The sequence below is a fragment of the Heterocephalus glaber genome, unplaced genomic scaffold (assembly GCF_053883595.1).
Source record: "Heterocephalus glaber isolate CG9 unplaced genomic scaffold, H.glaber_assembly_v1.0 deba00000281, whole genome shotgun sequence".
In the NCBI taxonomy this organism is placed as follows: Eukaryota; Metazoa; Chordata; class Mammalia; order Rodentia; family Bathyergidae; genus Heterocephalus; species Heterocephalus glaber.
In genome coordinates this window covers 2192159-2208713 of record NW_028258139.1, presented here as the reverse complement: position 1 = coordinate 2208713, position 16555 = coordinate 2192159, and the positions used below count along the sequence as shown (strand labels likewise).

Below are 16555 nucleotides of genomic sequence, written 5' to 3'. Positions count from 1 at the left end.
GTATGTGTGTCTGTGTGTATGCATATGTATATGTGCATATGTGAGTGGAGTGAAAAGTCTGAGGGCAGGAAGAAGATGGGACTTCTCAAAGGTCTCTAAGTTTTAAATTCCAAGTTCAAAGAGAAAAAAATAACAACTTTGACTACCATAGGGATTACTAGGAAAGTACAGATCATAATTTTTATTAAAAGTATTTTGTGATTTGCTTTGATTTTCACATCCTCACTTCTTCATAAATTAATGCCCGTGTATGAAAATAGATGGCATTTCTAAGTAATCCTTCTCATTGATTCAAGTCCCAGTGTGATGTACTAAGGACTAAATTATCTGGTAGACCCCTTCATCCTCTGAAGGCTGGCTTCACCCTGTTTTAACTACAGACTAAAATTCTACCATGGGCCCCAAACTTTCTACTTGACTCCACATATTTATCAAGTTAAATGACTGGTAAGCACACCTATTCTCCTGCGGTTGCAGGTACTCACAATCTAAAAGTCACATGAACAGGCTCTGTGTTGGAAAAGCCAAAATAACATTCTTTTGAAAAGCAAATACCAGAACAACTGGGTCTTGATATGTGAGAATTATTTTCAAGGTTCATGAAACCAAAGAAAGAGAAGCAGACAGATCCAGGGTTCCACACTGCACAATTTACGAAAGGACTTACAGAAAAATTCATGGTCCTGGGTAGCAGAAAGACCAAGTGGATCCCTATAATTTGGATTAGAAGTTGGGGTCCATATACTGGTTAGAGTGAGACTTAATTCTAGCTAGAATGTCCCTGGTTTATCTTAAGTTAGTGTCAAAGAGTTAGGCACATTTTTGGCACCAAGATCTCATTGTAAAACTCCATGTGCCTTCCTTTCTCCCTCCCTCCTTCCTTGTTCCCCATCCCATTTGAACATGGAAGGGACAAGAAAAAAAGTGAAAATAGAAGGAAAAAAATGGAAACAAAGGTTTTGTACATCAGGAGGGGAGGGGGTTGGGGGGATGGGATAAAATTGAATTTTTTAAAAAGCTCCATGTGCCACTCTGATGGTTTTGTCTATTTATGGTTTGCTGAGAAACTGTACAGGAAAACCCAGCTAAGGTTACTTTGGGGCAATCATGGGAGCTACAATTTAATATGGCTGAAGTCATGTGAAGCTGAATCCATACCCAGAGAAACTCAGCAGTTTTCTTTCATTTTTAGACTCTGAGAGCAATAAAATTACTTCTAGTCCATTTTACATTAAAATGTAAGATTGAAAAATAAGAAAAATATGACTTGTAATTTTTTAAAGAAACACACAACATAGTCTTCCAAGTGGTATACTCTGAGGTTTTATTTAGACTTTTTTTTTCAAACCATTCTTAATTGTAAGAAGTGTAATACCTTCTGAGTAATATAAATAGAATTTGATAATTTAAATAGTATCAAAGTGAGTAATAGAATCCTCAATATTCCTCAGGGCAAATTTTCATTACCTCACACCTCTTTGTGCAACAATGACTCAAATCATTCAGGTCAAAGATGACACAAATCTCATCCTTGTTGTCAAAGCAAATTGTATGTCAAAAATACATACCATGCTAGCTACTGATTAATTCCTAAGCATCTCAGCTGGGCATTGGGCTAAAGGTTAAGATATAAGATATCCATAACTCATCATCTCTATTTTGTAATTCATGCTTGAATTAGTGAGAGTATCAAAATTATTAATTTATAAACTGCTTTTAAAAGGGTGTAAACAAAGGGTTTGACCCTTGTGAAGGGACAAATAGAGGGTGATGGAATATATCAAGGTAGCCTAGGAAGTCTTCCTAGACTAAATGATATTTGAGTTGGAATTTGAAAGGAGTTTTCTGGGCAAAAAAAGGACGCTCCAAGCAACGTGTTCAAAGATACAGCCTAGCGAATGTGGGTGTGCTCGGGGAAAGGTACACACTGCTCAGCTATCATCCTCATTCCTCATTTGTTCACAGACATCATGAGCTGGACCATGATCCTTTGCTAGATAATTCAAATGTTGTTGCTGTTAGAGACAGATTCATTTAATACTAACTGGTAGGTACTACTTCTTGTTGGATGGCTGCTGAGTCTTTCTTGGAAACAAAGCAATGATGTTTTAGAGTTGAACTGTTCTTTTACTTCTATAAACTACTTTTAACTGTGTGTTCTGCTTCTAACATACACCCTGTGACAGAAGAATTACATAAATGGAGAAAAGGCGAACTATCATTTAAGCAAAATAATTTCTCCTTTATACCTTTTTCAAGAAAGTTTAGGCAAGAGATTGTTTACTTAAATTATTCTATTTTTCTATTGAGAAAAAAAATCCCCATTATCCTTTCTACTCACCTTAGTAGATTTCATCTATCTTTGATCCCCTACCTCAAGGTATTTTATACGTGTTTCTACATACAGGTAAAATATGAACATGATTTAATGTGCAAAGCTCTGGCAGAATTACAAGTCAGTCTTTGCCCTCCATCTTCCTTCTCAATTTTTCTATGTACCCCACTACACACATACAGCACACACACACACACAGGTGTCCACTAGTTTTCCCATGGAATGAGTTGAATCTCACTTTGTTCCTAAATAACTCAACCAGAGAGACAGAGGTTGTGAATTTTATTAGAAAGTCAATATATCCTCTCATCCATCACATAGAAACCTTAACTCCCTCTATATCCTCTAAATTCATTTCCTCTGTTTTGCAATTTGGTTTTCAGGCTGGTTTTGTTTTTAATATACTTATCAACTGCTACCATGTTGCAAGCTCTCCAAGTTCTGGAAGTCTCTTAATCCTTGCTAATGTCTGGCTCTGACTTGCCTCACTGACATATTTTCCCTAGTGATGAGATCTCAGTTCTTTATTGTAATGCAAGAGAATAAGCAAGGATTGGCTCCTAAAAAGCATTTGGCTAGCATAATGACAGGATGTTAAAATGACAACTTGAAACAAATTGAAAACCCAACTAATTTTAGACTAATGACACTACTTATTTTATAAAGCAAAGGAACAGAAGGCATTTCCATCATCTCTTGGTAACCAGGTCTGAGAGCATATTCTATCCCTCATTACCAGGAAAGAGGAAAAGCAATCTAAGGATACAAAACAGAAGTGTATTCACAGCTACTGTTATGTGAGCACATGTTCAGATAAACAAGAACACTGACTTATTCACAGCACTTTAGTAAGAAGCACTTAATAAATGCTGCCGTGCCTCACAGCTAACCTCTCTGCCTAAGAGAACACAGGTTGTAAAGAGGGCACAGGCTGGCCTCTTCAGCAGTAGTTTATTGAACCATTCAAGGTGCCACAGAGATGACATTGCAGAGGGCTGGGGACAGGGACCTGGGCCGAGCACAGAGGATACACAGCCAGCTAACCACCAGAGAAGAGGGAAAGGAAACCTCTGCCGCAAGATGACAGGATGGAAGGGCTGTAGGACATTATACAGTTGGCCAAGCTGCGGGAAGGGCGACAGGTAAGTTCTGTTTCCTGTGTGTTTTTAAAGCAGATTAGAGGAACAGAGAGACTGCTGACTTCCTCTTGTATCCGTCTATTGTGAGAGCTCTCTGGAGTCTTGGTGCAAAAGAACTCAGTTCCGGAGAATGAGGACTATCTTCAATGTACTATGAGACTAAAGAAATAGACAGATTTAAAATTACACAAGAGTGGAATTCTTTGGAAAACTTACTGATGATAGCATGATCTTAAATGGGTCAGGATAAAAGCAACTTGCTAGCAGGTATGTACCTGGTTTATCTTAATATCAAAGAATTAGAAACACCTTTGGAGCTACAATCTGATTATAAAGCACCACATACCATTTGAATGGTTTTATCTATTTATAGTTGGCTCAGAAACTGGCTGGAATTACTCAGGAGCAATCATGTAGGTTGCAACTCAAGATGGTTGCAGTCATGTCAAGCTGAATCCATATAGGTCTCTCTCATAAAGGAGCTAGCTAATCCTATCAAGTTGGCTACATAGAATATGGAGTGATTGAATCTATGTTCATTAAGGAAATTGGCCTGTAGTTCTCTTTTTTGATTGGAACCTTTTCTGGTTTTGGTGTCAGCGTAATGCTTGCTTCCAGGAATGAATTTAGGAGTATTGCTTCCCTTTGAATTTCATTAAAGAGTTTGAGGAGTAGTGGCATTAAATCTTCTCTAAATTTCTTGTAGAATTCAGCAGTGAAACCATCAGGACCTGGGGTTTTCTTAGTTGGTAAGTTTTTAATTACATTTTCAATTTCATTGATTGATATTGGGTTGTTTAGAATTTTTAGGTCTTCTTCATTCGACTTTGGCAATTCATACGTATGTAGGAATCTGTCCATTTCTTCTGTGTTTTCCATCTTATTGGTGTATAGGTTCTCAAAGTAGATATTGATGATCCGCTGGATTTCTGCAGGATCTGTTGTGATTTCACCCTTTTCATTCTTCATTGCATGGATTTGATTCTTTTCTCTCCTTTTTTTTGATAATGTTCGCTAAAAGTTTAATTTTATTTAATCTTTCAAAGAACCAACTCTGATTCATTAATTCTTTGTATTGTTTTCTTAGTCTCAATTATATTAATTTCTGCTCTAATCTTTATAATTTCCTTCTTCATATGAGCTTTGGGTTTAACTTGCTCTCCTCTTTGTAGAACCTTGAGGTTCGACACTTGGTTATTTGTTTGAGCTTGCTCTGTTTTTCATGTATGGGAATTCACTGCTATAAATTTTTTTTCATAGGATGCTTTGGTTGCATCCCCTAAGTGCTAGTATATCATATTGGCATTATCATTTAATTGTAGAAACTATCTAATTTCTTCTTTAATTTCATCTGTGATCTACTGATTGTTCAGAAGGATATTATTTAATTTCCATGTTTTTATGTAGTTTTTGTTGTTTCTTTTGCCATCAATTTCCAATTTCATTCACTATCATCTGATAATACACATGGGACAATTTCAATTCCTTTGCATTTACTTTAACATGTTCTGTAAGCTATTATGTGGTCTATTTTGGAGAAAGTCCTGTGTCCTTCTGAGAAGAATATATGTTCTGCTTTTGTTGGGTAGAACATGCTGTAGATATCTACTAAATCCATTTGTTTAAAGGTTTGGTTCAGCTCTGATATTTCTTTCTTGATTTTTTTCTAGTTGAGCTCTCTCTTTGTGACACTGGGATATTGAGGTCCCCTATTACAATTGTGCTAGTGTTTTTCTGATTTTTAATATCCATTAGTGGTTTGGCTTTTTTTCTGTGTTTGTTTGTTTCTGGTACTGAGGATCGAACTCGGGACCTCGTGTTTGTGAGGCAGGCGCTGGAACCACTGAGCTAAATCCCTGGCCCCCATTAGTGTTTTTTATATAGTTGGGTGTGCTGGTATTTGATGTGTATATACTTGCAACTGTTATCTCTTCCTTTTGGATTTTTCCATTAACAAATATATAATGACTGTTGTAATCAGGGTTTGAAAGAGAATAGATTTAACACAGGACACATAATTTATAGGATTATTTGATCCTAGTCACTGAAAAGTCAAGTGGAGAAGAGTGCAGGCGTTCTGTCCACACCCTAAAGACCTGAAGAATCCAGCCAAGGCTCTGGATCCCACGGCAATGTCCCACACAAGTCCAGCTGAAGGCCTAAAGCCCACAGCAATGTATTCCATGAGTCTAGCTGGAGGCCTGGAGCCCATGCAAGTCCATTTCGAGGATGTGTACCAGGAATGCTCATTGGTGAGGGGTGGAAGTTACAAAGTCTGAGCCAGGTTGAAGGACTTTCATCACAAGGCTAAAGGAACCACACTAGAGCCAGAAAGTGATGCTCAAAGTAAAGACCAGAGCTCCTCCAAAGAGAACAACAGCTATCCCTGGTGACAGCAAGGACTTGACCTCCTCTGACAATAAGAACAGCTGAGTTCATATCAGAAAAACCAGCTGCAACAAGCTTTTCTAGGAAAATCAATAGCGGGCAATTTTCCCCTCCTGTTCTCCCTTTATGTCCTTTTGGCAACAATTCTCAGGTGGATCTTCTATACCCAGAACTACACTGACTCAGTTCAGGTGGGCATTCCAAGTTGACCATTAGTTAATCCACCACAGTGACCTTCTTTGTCTCTTCTGGTCAGTCTTGACTTGAAATCCACTTTGTCTTCAAGTAGAATTGTTAGCCCTGCTTTTTTCCACATTTCTGTTGCATGAAGTATTGTTTTTTATTGTTTAATTTTCAGTCCATGAGTTTCTTTTTAAGTTAAATGTGTTTATTTTACGCAGCATATTATTGGATCTTGTTTCTTGATCCATTCTGCCAATTTAATTTTCACTGGTGAATTGAGACCATTCACGTTGATGGTTATAACAGCCATCAACATACTATTTTGATTTCCTTATTTTCTCTTCTATTTAATTGCTTGCCTTGCCTGATAGATTCTATTGGTATTCTTGGAATTGTTTTCTTATTCTAGAATATTCTTCAGAACTTTTTGAAATGGTGGTTTGGTGATCATGAATTTCTTTAGATATTTTTTTAAATCATAGAAGTATCTTATTTCTCCGTCAATTTTAAATCAATCTGGGTTGGAGATTATTTCTTTTAGGGCTTGAAATACTTTACTCCACACCTTCCTTGACATAAGGGTTTGTCTTGAGAAGTCTGTGATTCTGATGGGTTTTCCTTTATAGGTAATTTGTTTCTTTTCTCTAAAGCTTTTTTTTTTTTTTTGGTACTGGGGATCGAACTCAGGACCTTGTGCTTTCGAAGCAGGTGGCAGAACCACTGAGCTAAATCCCTGGCCCACTAAAGCTTTTAATATTCTGTTCTGGAGTTGAATTTCTTGAATCTTGACAATTATATACCTTGGTGAATTTTTTCTGATCATGGCTAATTAAAGCTCTATATGCTGCATATTCTTTTTCCATTCTTGAGAATTTTTCTGCTATTACTTCTGTGAGCAGATTTTTATGTCCTTTGTGCTATCTTCTTTTCATTGATTCCAACTCATCTTATGCTATTCTTCTTTGCATCATCTAGCAGCAGTTGGGTTGATTTTTCATGGTCCCTTGCTATTTATAAGAAGTCTTTCATTTGATGATCACTAATCGCAATTCTGTCTTCTAGATCTAATATTTTATCTTTACATTAGTTGATTCTGATGTGTATACTTTCAATGGTCTTTTTAATCTCCTAGATATCTGTTTAGTCTGTTTTACAGAATCAAGTTCTTTCCTATGTTGGGCATTCATGGTTTCCATCACTTTCCAAAGATTCTCTATTTTTTTATTTGTAGCTATTCTATCTGTCCTTCATTATGGTCATCATATCTCTAATTATCTGTGTAATTATTTCTGTTTTGTTTTTTGCTAAGAACTCATGCATCTGCTTTGTTACTTCTGGTGCTACCATATCAGAAAGTTCAGCTGGGGTGGCTTTTGATTTCTTCCACCTCAATACCCCTTGGATTTGCCTTGGGCAAGCTGGGGGACTGGGATTTTATCTTGTTTCTGTATTTTCTCATTTTCTTCTTTGTTTATTGGCTTTCCATGTTGATACTTGTAAATTTCTTATAAGTAGCTTTATTACTAGTATCAAGCACTCTTTAGGGCTTTTCATAGACTTTTCATAGATGTCTTCTAGGTGTAGTAGGCTTTTGGCTTTTGAGTCTGGCCTGGGATCCTGCCTCTTCTGTTTATTAGGGATGAGAGGTTGCAACGTAGTTGGCCTAGCACCCAGTTCTTTGGTACTGAACTGTAATATTGTTCATGTCCCTCAGACAATCCAGGTATTGGCATACAAGGAAGATCAACTGATCACAGCAACTATGTCATCTTGGCTAAAGTAGTACAGTCAGCATTAGCAATAGCATCAAACAGACTATAAAATGACAAACTGTTGTAATAATTTGTCACCTTTAGCCATATGTACAATATTTATAGTTATATAACAAGATATAAGACAAATCATAAAATTATATACAGTCAATATCCACTCAGTAGAGCAATTTTACCCTAAGGGAAGAAAATTAAAAGAGGAAAGAGGAAAAAGTAGAGAAATAAAAGAAGAAAAAGAGATTAGAAGCAAGGCTGAAGGACAAAAAAAGATTACCCAAGTGTCAGGAAACTGGTGAAGAAAACAGGACAGAAGAAAGAATGAAAAGACAAAAACAGTAAAAAAAAAAAAAAACTACAATGTTCACTCTCACAAAGAAACAAAGGCAAACAATCAGAGGGGGGAAAAGCCAAATGAAAGAAAACAAGCAAATGAATGAACAAACCAAAAGCAAAGAAAAAAAAAAGTTTCTCTCTAATTTCAAGCCTGTGATTGTTTTCTGGGGTCTATAGTTTTGTGGTAGTGTTCAATTCAAGGCATGACTCTGCTCTTGCTAGTAGTCAAAGGACATGGTCAGAACATAGATCCATGCTGGATAATCCTAGCAAGGCTGGAATAGGAGGATTAAGGCATGGTTTTGGTCCTGGGACTTTCAAATCCATGGATGTTCAGGTTGAACTTGATGTCTGGTCATAGGGTTGGGGCTTGAATCATTCTACTTATAACACTGGGTGCCTCTTGCTAGCTTCCCACAACTCCCTGACCATGGATATCTTCTGTGATTGTTCCTCACCCAGTCATTGTGGTAGTTCAACACTGGGAACCCTGAGATGAAGCCAACCTGCTGCTGTTCTGAGTCTTGGGCTCAGTTGATCCCTACCTAAAATGGCATCTGACTGATCACTCTTTCCAGGGGTCCCAGAAGTTGCTTGGACTGGACTCACTCGCCATCTGTTGTAGTAGACAGCATCCACTTCTCTGTTCCACTGATGCATTTCTCCCTGGAGGCCTCTGGAGTTGTCTGCTTTCACTGCATCTCTGTAGACTAGATCTTTCTTTCTCATGCCATGAGCCCAGAGCTAGGGAGAAAGTGTAGGTTGCTCCTTCCTTTACCTGCATTGTGGTCTGTCTCTTCAATCTCTCTGTAGGCTCCTGTTTTCCCTTCATGTCCTTCTTGGTTTCCAGGGATCCACCTCTCTCCTCCTTTCCTTCCTCAAGTTGTTATTTTCTAAAGCCTATATTCCAAATCTTGGAGAGGCTGATTTTTTGCTGCTTATCACTCTGCCATCTTCCCCATATTCTTATATAAAGATAAATCTACAGAGTGGCAATAAAAGGGATATAAAAAGAATGATAATGTGTTATGTACCAGCTCCTTAAAATGAATATAATCATTATGTACTGCAAACATGTACAAATAAAAACAAAACTTTAAAAACATCAAAAGATGTAAGAATAATTAAAGATTACAATATCATGAGTTCTGAAAAGAATATTAAAATGACATGCATTTTGCACAGTAATAGAACAGTAAATCCAATAGTTTCTGTCATCTGAAAAAACTAATTTATGATCTAATCAAGGAAGTTTTGAGGGTGAAAAGACAATACAAAAATCATTAAAACTGTGTTTATATGTAGTATATATGTGTCAACAGATAGGTTCTAGTTTATTAGTAGAAACTATAAATGATGTTTGTTATTCAAAGCCAATTTTCAAAAACAATTTTTAAATGCAATATCTGTATGTAATGAAGGAAATTCTTAAATGTCTTTGTTTCCTTAAACATCAAAAAATAATGTATGCAGAATAGTTATTCCTGTAAGATGTTTGGGTGCTTTGATAAGTTTCTTAATAGTGTCTATCTCTATGTGTGTCTATGGTATTTTCTTCAATATTATTTTGATTTTTTTTTACTTTTTCAGAAAATTACCTGCATTCATCAACAACATCAAATATCTCTTCTCTCTATCCAGACTATCCTATTTTTAAACAAGAAAATAAATTTTATAAAGGAGTAGGGCTTATTAGGGTAGATTAAAATGAAGATCAGTGTATGAAGAATCCCTGAACAGACAAAACCAATCAAGCTTCATAAGTGACCTCAATCTTGCTTGTCTTGCAAATATAATTGATTTGAACTATTTCTTGTCAATGTTTACATTAAAGAAAAACAGAACTTAGGCTCAACCAATCAGAAGTAACCAGCAACCTATATAACTAGAAACTTTCTAATGGAATAAAACAACTAAGACAATCATATAACTATAACCAATCAAATATTTTGTCTTAGTTCCCTATTTATCCTATGAAAGGATCTCCTTTGCATTCTCCTACTTGCACTCCTAAACCATTTCTGATTTGGCACTTGCTGCTCAATTTATAAACTTCAGTTTGCTCACATTTTACTGTGACTCAGTTTGCTTTTTAACAGGTACATGGTAAGCTCAGAGAAAATTCTTCTAAACAATGTTCTTAATTTCATTTCTTGTTTTTGTTGAAATGTCAAGAATATTATTTTCAAAGATGCTGTTTTTTGCTTCCATTCAGAGTATCTTTGGAAAAATTTATGTAAAACAAAACATTTCAAGTAGTGGTATGGCTTAGAAATGGCTTGTCTCCCAGGGGGTCATGGAGTGGAAGCTTCATCCTCAGTGTGGTGGTGTTTGGGGAGGGAAGGGTCCTTTAAGCAGTAGGGCTTAGTGGGAGGTTAACAGGGCATGGGAACATCACCCTTGGAAGAGATTAGTGCAGTTGGCATGGGATCATAGTTAGTTTCTGCAAGAGTGGGTAGTTACAAAAAAAAAGAGGTCTGACCATAAAGCTCCCTGGCTTGCTGTTTCACAATATGATCTCTCCCTTCCACTCAGTCCCACCATGATGCCCTTTACTATATTGTAATGCAGTCAAGAGCTCCCTCATATGAGGCCAAACTGATACAGCCACCCAATCCTGAGCTTCTAATCTCCAAACTATGAACTAAATAGGCCTCTTTACTTTATACATTACCCAGCCTTGCATGTTTTGTTATAGTAACAGAAAAACTACCTAATATAAATGGTTTTCTCTATTTTTGATTCTTTAGATGCTGCAAAATTGAAAGCCTTCTCAACTCTGGTAGAGATTAAAAGTTTATTCAATTAGAAATAGTTCGATCAAAATTAGTTTCTTCGGTCAATTTTTATTTGTATATTTTAGTTTTGTTGTATGGATAATGAACTCACTGTGTATTGCATTCATATATGAACTTGTATATATAATTATACTATGATTTTCTTTTTGTGAAATATGTCTGTGTATCATAGATTTTTTAGTGATTTTTAGTGAAGTTCAGAAATGAAAGAATTAGCTAAGGGTAAATGTTTGATTTTCTGATACACGATCATAATGATCAAGGAATTATCCTACTTTTTGGTATACATTTTTAAAGAAATTATTGAAAAAGACTAATTAGAAATTATGGATAACTTTATTCATTATTATATAAAGATATTATAAACTATTATTATATTGGAAATAATTATTTACTTGGAGTACAAAGATGTAAACTTGAATCTTTGCAATATGATTAAATAATTTTGAAAGTTTTTAAAAAATTAGTTTCTTGCCCCAAGCTAAGGTATTAAGCACAAATTATAGAAATTCAAATTAATTTTAGACAGATTTGTGCAATCATTTAATTTAATTTTTAATTCTTCCCTTGCCTTTTTTTTTGTTATTATTATTAAGAGACTGGGAATTAAACCCAGGACCTTCACAGTGAGCTAATACACAGCCATTTTTTTCAATTTATTGTTGTGAGACAAGGCTTTGCTAAGTCACTAAGTAACCTAGGCTGGTTTCAAACTTGCAATCTTCCTGTCTTCCAGATTGCTGGGTTGACAGGTGTGCATTACCATGCCTGGCTTTCCTCTTGCTTTTTTAAATCCAAAAAGATTTTTCCAATTTCCAAGCTTTGTTTTAATAATTGCAATTTACTTAAAATATTAAAAGCTAAAATTTTGTTGCTCTATGAATTGAATATGTTACTTAAAGATTTCTAACCAAAGGATTTGGTGAGAGTATGGAGAAAAGTTAACCCCATATAATGTTGGTGAGTGTGTAAATTAGTATAGTCATTATGGAACAAAATATAGAGCTTCTCAAAACACTAAAAATAGAATTGCTATATTGCAAAGCAATCTCACTCATGGGTGCAAAGTAATAACAATAAACTTCAATGATCTATTGCATACAACAGTAACTATGATGAATAGCAATTCATCGTATATTACAAGATTGCTAAAATTATAGATTTTAAATGTTTTTACCACAAAAATGTTAAGTACATGAGGTAAACTATCTTGATTTAATCATTCCACAAAGTAAACATATATCAAAACATCACATGTACCTCATAAATATATACAATTAGTTTTTTAATTACAAATAAAATTTTAAAATAACTCCAACCATTGTGAAAAATATCATGACCTTAATTTAAAGTACTAATTCATGAACTCACTTTGATTGCAGGACACACAGAAATTTACAAAGTAGGTTTTAGCTCTCAAACTTTCTTAAACTATGACTAATTTGGGGCAATTTCCACAGAGGGAATTTTCACATCATCAAACTGAAGTGCTGTGCTCTATTTAATGTTAGATATGTCATTGATATTTTATAGCTTGATATTCCTCATGCAAGATACTTATATACAAGGACAACTACACTGTCTTGTGTAATAAGAAAAATATCTCACCTTTTTTGATCAGAATTATACACTATGTATTTACTACCATCTAAAACAAATATTAAGTATATTTTCTGCTCCACACATTTCTTAATCTAGTAATCTAGTAAGAACAGTGTTTACTATGCTATCATGCTTCACTATAATTTGTATTCCCGTTATCATGACAAAAATGATTTTATCTTTAATGCTGAACTTTTAAACTGAATTTATAAAGCTCTCAACAAAAAGGCATACTTTTAACCTTCAACAGAATAATCTTACAAGTGCTCTCCTTAGATTTCATGAAATAGATGGAATAAATCAAATCTTGCCAGAAATAATTGATTTTTATTATGAAGCATCTTGTAACAGAGACAAACTAGCTTCATTTAATTCCTGCAAAGTTCTTCTGCAGATGGAGCCAACACATTAACAGCTTTTGTTTCACATTTCTATATTTATGTTTTTAAAGATTTAAAATTGATAACACATGAAATACACTTAGAGCACTCATTTGATCTGAATGGTGAGTCTTGCTGTGCAGGGTGCTATGCACACACAACCCCTGCAGCTGCACATATTTATTTCCTTCATCAAATAACTACTTACTGGTGCATCTGCTCAATGAGATGGTTCTTCTGGTACTTAGGTGGTCAGAGAGACTAGAGCCATCATGAGCAAGGAAAAAGCAGTAACACAACTTAAATGTTACTCATCCCCATTAGCTTCTATATTCATTAATTCATTTTTCCTTAAGCATGAATTTTCATTTTATATCTCATTACCACCAAAAAATTTACTGGAACATAAAAAGCATGGCTATTATAATTGTACATTGGCACTATATGGTAAATATGGGACAAAGTCACTCAGGCTTCTTAGTGCTGCTCAGCTTCTGTCCTGACTGTATTTTACATAGACTTGCTCTGACATTTATCATACTTCCCATCGACCCCACCTAATGATGGCCTAATGACTTCAGTGGCACTCGGACTTCAGCAAAACCCCTGGATACATCAGATAGTCTCCAAGAAAGTAACACTAATAGCCCCCTATTGCTCAAAGTTGATCCATAGAAATAGCTGCAAATATAGCTTGATAAAAATGCAGACTCTCAGGTCATGTCTCAGAGCTATTGAAACCACATCTTCATCTGAGCAAGATCCCAGGTGATCTGAATATACCTGGCAGTTTGGAAAAAAAAAAAACTGGTATATTTTTCCTCTAACCACAGATGGGAAGAACTGAGGAGAGAAATGGCTGTAGACACTGGAGTCTAAGCATATTATATGTCAGTGATGGCGAACCTTTTAGATACAAACAGCCCACTGCATCATGTGTGCCATAGGCTCTCCACCACTGCTATACTCACCTGGTATGCTATCCTTGAAAGGGAGGGGTTGGCCACCTTGCAGAAAGGGTGGGCAAGGGGTGATCGGTTTCTCTTTCTTATTAACATGAGACACACAGGCAACTCCACAAGGTGGACTGAGCTAAATTATTTCATCTTGAGTTACTGCAACTATTAATAATAACACTCTTTTGAATAATGAAAAACTCAAGCAAATGTAAAACCAGAGAGGACCATTCCAGGAAAATAGGATGGCAAACAGGAAGGTATAATAATCAGATCTCCAGTAAAACTGTACCATGTACATATATATATATATATATTTCTTTTTCAATGCAGCCACTCTATAAAATCCTACACTGTTTTCTTAGCTATTGTTTGAAAGATGAAGTCAATATTCATTTATCTTTTCACTTAAAAATTTATTCATTCTTTTATTTCAGCACTGAGCTTTACTTATTTAAGTTAAAAAAATCTTTAGGGGAGATCAATTAAACTCAACCTCATGTTAAACTTCAAGTGTGTGTGTGTGTGTGTGTGTGTATTATACTTCAACAATAAGTCATATTTATGATTTAAAAATGTCTTAGAAGCAGAAGATAAGTTAGTTTTCAAACAGTGAAGCCCCTCTACAAATACACTAGCTGAAATATTCAGGCAATGATATCATTAAGAGGAAATTACTGTGCTTCCTCACTAGCTTAAAATGTAGTGCAATTCTTGAATATATAAAGATTTTAAACAATCTTTCCTAATGAACATGCACTATTAACAGAAATTGCAAAGTTCCACTAACATTTAACGCAAATAGATAGGAGCTTGCCTCTGCCATTAAGATATGTGCTAAATCAAGCAAGGAGCAGAATAAGATTAAAGAATGCCACAACCAAAATTTTGTGGTTGAACTAGGCAGCCTGTACTACAAAACTGGGGGAGGGGGAGCCTTGAGGTTATTTTTTTACTGGATGAAAAAATATGGAAAGATTTTCACTACTTGTCTGGATAAAAAAATAGGAAGAATTTTTATTACTTCAAAAAAGTTTTTGATAATTTATAAGCAGTTTAAATCCAGTATGTTGCTTTATGAACTTATTATTTTAAATCCAGGAACTTCAATATTTTAATAGAACATTATTAAATTTTATGAAAATTTTAATTCCTCCTCCAATAAAAGCATTTTAAGTGGTTACAGTCACTTTCTTGGATCTTTCTAGATTGCTTTGATGATACAAATTAAATTCAGTAAGCACCAGCTCTGATGCAGGCACTGAACACACATTATCTCTGCTACTTAAAACAATTCTTCAAAGCTGATATTATTACTCTGTTTTACAGTAAAAGTGATTGACATTTAGGATGGTTACCTCATTTGCCTTAACCATATTCCTAACAAATTTATATCTATTCTTGTGCCTACCTATTTGGTAGCATTTCCTCTTGTTTTATTTTGGCTATATAATTTTGTTGAATTTTTCCTGTGAGGAATTGATTGCACCAAAGGTAATGTGAAACCATTATTGCTAGGAAACTCATTAACATATCCCAAAAAATAGTTCTAAGGAAATTAGCAACTTAAGTAAATAAAAAGGAAAAATAACTCAAATTATATAACTAATAGAGTGTATTCAAACATTTTCTGTATGCAAATATAAATATTAACCTACACACAAATATACACAGATGTGTGGGGCAATTTACACCTTCATGTACCCACGTATATTCATTTATTCATTAACCCATCCATTCACTTATGCAACAAATATTTATGGAACAGCCCTCTGCAGCCAGGCCTATGCTAGCAGAATATGTACAGTGAAACCTGACACAGATGTATCTTTCTTTTTCACAGGCAGATAAGCATTAAGCAAATAATGGTAAAATAATTGGCTATCAGTACAGTAAGTGCTACAATAAATATTTAATAAGAAATCAATTCCTTTGGGCAATATTTATTGACCTGACATTAATTTTTGCTGGAATTTTTAAAAAGTAAGGATAAAAAATGTGAACAATGAGGCTAGAGAATTCACTTAGGGCATGTGTGACCTGACTGGCCAGGTCGAGGGTTTCAGACATTAGTCTAAAATGTGAAGTGTCTAAGCAAGAAATTCTCTTACCCCAGCCTCCAGAATATATGACATCACAGGCACTTACTACAGGCACACACCAAAATGCCTGCCTAATATATGTATTTTTAAAAATAGCTGTGACTACAGACAAATAAATTATAAGATCAGGACTGGGGTCCTTCACTTAACATAGAAGGACTGTCCTATTCATGTTAAAGACCATCATATTATGGCCTCATATTGAATGCCATGAGTATAGCATGATTTATTTAACCAACCAAACATTTTTGGTCAGTGCTATAATTTGGAATTGAATGTCTTCCAAGACCGGAATGTTGGAGGCTTGATTGCTAAAGAGGTACTACTGGGAGGTTGCCTGTAAGAGGTGGGCTCTCGTGTGAGATCTTTAGGGCAATGGGGGTACGTTTGGCAGGAGATTGGGGGGCCTTTGCCCCTCTCTGACTTCCTTTGGCTCCATGGCCAGAGGGGAGTGACTTTGCTCTGCCAAGCACACACAGTTATGTCCTTCCTTTGCAAAGGCCCAAAGCAATGGGGTCAACCAATCATGGACTGAAATCCCCAAAGCTGCAAGACAAAAATATCTTA

General features: G+C 35.4%; 1 long non-coding RNA gene across 1 annotated transcript in view; it reads left to right on the top strand.

The window, feature by feature from the left end:
- Positions 1-3151: 3151 nt before the first annotated feature.
- Positions 3152-16555, top strand: part of LOC110346890 (uncharacterized) — a 32803-nt gene continuing 19399 nt past the window's right edge. Inside the window, exons 1-2 of the long non-coding RNA XR_002391176.2 lie at positions 3152-3477; positions 4181-4223. This is a non-coding gene — a long non-coding RNA (uncharacterized LOC110346890). The remainder of the gene's footprint in view (positions 3478-4180; positions 4224-16555) is intronic.